The sequence below is a fragment of the Agrilus planipennis genome, unplaced genomic scaffold, assembly GCF_000699045.2.
Source record: "Agrilus planipennis isolate EAB-ADULT unplaced genomic scaffold, Apla_2.0 scaffold32, whole genome shotgun sequence".
Taxonomy (NCBI): Eukaryota; Metazoa; Arthropoda; class Insecta; order Coleoptera; family Buprestidae; genus Agrilus; species Agrilus planipennis.
Window position 1 is genome coordinate 623,041 of NW_020439506.1, and position 2,643 is coordinate 625,683.

The 2,643-nt window shown below is 34.2% G+C and overlaps 1 protein-coding gene across 3 annotated transcripts in view; it reads left to right on the plus strand.

Moving 5' to 3' along the window:
• LOC108735743 overlaps nucleotides 1–2,643 on the plus strand; it is a 76,109-nt gene that overhangs the window by 26,406 nt on the left and 47,060 nt on the right. The gene's annotated exons all lie outside the window — the stretch shown is intronic.

A 2,643-nucleotide genomic window follows, 5' to 3' on the forward strand; every position in this document is an offset into this window, starting at 1 on the left:
CCTCGTTAAAATTTAAGAATATGCTTTATTTAAAAGCATATTTAGCCAAAAATAATTACAAGTGAATTAACTTAACGTTCTACACACCTATAAAACTTTTGCTTTGTTTTCTATTGTTAATTTATATACATGTTTGTTTTAAGAAATTGCTAAACATTTTCGTCTAGTACTGTACATTTCTAGCCAATCTCCTGAGCCCGCCCATCGAGAGCTCTGCTTGTTCAAGCTTGTTCCAACTATTTCTGTCTTGCTCACGCGTAGTGTGTATTCTTTCTATCTTCTCGCAGATTTCTTCAAGGTCACAATTCTAACAAATTGAAATAGACTGTACATTTTTGTACCATGGGGGCCTGGGCCTTCGTCCCTATCATAAAGTGAACCGTTCTTGTATATTGATTGTTTATTTTAAAAATGATTTTTTTATTGATTTAATTATATTTAATGTCTTAACAACTTAACCGATCATTATGAAATTTTGTATACACATCGTCAGAAGTACAGAAAAGAACATAGGGTCCTTTTATCCAGAAAAAGATACAGTTCCCGAGGGATAGAAAGTTTTATGTGGTAGTAGGTATGTAATAAAGATAAATGCGGAGTCTTTTCCATAAAAACCTTACTGTTCTACCAAAAAGTGAAACGTTCTAATAGGTTTAGGAAGTAATGCATTTCCGTTTCATTATCCAATACTTTTGTAATAAGTAATGGAAATATTTTGTATTAACCGCTACTTTAAAACTGGTATAAAAAAATTTACATTAACCATTACACACTTGTGTAATGAGAGAACGTTTATGGCGTCACGCTAGAGATCGGCAATGTTTTGACGTAATAACTGAGTCTCGTTATTGACGGATTCTTGTGCATGGCATGAATTTACAAGAAACAAACTGAGCAATTTCGAAAACACATTTTGCACTGTGCGGTTCGTATGGTAAAGGCAATAAAGGCTAACAAGGGAAAAAAAACTTTTGTGTTTCATTCCCACCAGCCAGTAATGCCCCAGCATTTGTCGAAGTGGTCCAAGGAAACCACAGAAAAACTTGGATCAAGGAAGACGGATCTGAAATCTAATGGGCAGCTTTTTATTTTGCCGACTGAGTCGTCTACGAGTTAAAATACCGGCAATAATAACAGAAACCAATATTTTCAGCGTTGGTTGGAGTACTAAATTTGCAAAATATGATGTTACATCAGAGTTATCGTTAAAAGTGATATTGTTATAACCAAGTTCCACCTTACTTTGATTAACATGACTTATTACAAAAGGATAGGAGACGAAAAATTAGAAGAAGTGACTGATTTTCGGTATCTAGGAAGTCGGTTAACTCAGGTTAGAAGGAGAAGTATTAGATATAAAACAGAAGATTGCGCAGGGTCTAGTCGAATACAAAAGGAAGGCACTTGTATGCTCGCGAACAGAATGACAAGGCTAGAAGTGTTCGAAATGTGCTGTTATAGTCGAATGATTAGGATATACCGAGGATAGAGAAGGTTAGAAATGAGAAGTTATTAGAAAGAGTAGGAGAACAGAGGGAGCTATGGAAGTGAATAAGAAATATTAGGCCAGATAGGTTGGTAGGACCTTCTCAGACATGAAGAACTATTAGAAGCAGAAACAGGAGCGAAGAGGAGTAGAGTAGAGATTACTATTCACAAATGGTTAAGAAGTGAAGATGCGTGTCGAACCAGTTTTAAGACTGATGACCTTATGATGATGATGGTGATTACGAAAGTAATGATCAGTTACTTACTAACGGATAATGTGAATTGTTTGCATTAACATTTATGCGTCGCTGTAATGGTAGTGTGTGTAATTAAAAAGCTTGTGACCGCATTATGATTATTTTAGTAAATTATGTATTGATTTCAGTTGTGTCTTTTGTCCGTTGTCGCTGTGTAAATATCTCATTTATTCAAATTCTTTTGTACTAGGTACCTATATTTCATCGTATCTTTTCTTTTCCGGTACTTTCCAATAATCCCCATATAATACTTCAACTTATATCTTGCTCACGCCTATTGTTTCCCCTACCTAGAAATTCATTCTTATCTTACTTGCACGCATTCTCTACTAATAGCTGGCTTTTCTTTAATTACTTATCTAAAATTCCGTCTCTTCATTTCTACGAATTTCTACAAGCTCACGTCTCCAAACTTACTGTTTATTATTATCATCATTATTTTTCTTCCTAAAACATTCGATCTTTTCACTAACTCTTCCTATAAATACCTCAAAAGCATCAACTTAACTTCATTCAAACAGTCGATCTCAACCCGTATCCTCCTTTTAGTATGTTCTGTCAGCTGAATTATTGTTAAATTTACAATTTTTCCCCCCCTATCAGTTACTGTGAGCTCGATCGAAACTGTTAGCACCGAGTGGTCGAAATTTAATGGGAACAATTTGCTTAATCACTTTCTTTGTGTTCAAAATTGTTTGAAAAATTATATTTAAAGGAATTGTTTGCAAATAGGTGTGCAACACATCGTACACTTCAGCATAAGAAGTTGCTGATACTAACTACGTAATACTACTTTGTCCTGTGCTGACAGCAGTCATAATTTCTTTTATATATAATATTGTTTAATCACTTTCTTTGTGTTAAAAATTGTTTGAAAAATTAAATTTAAAGGAATTGT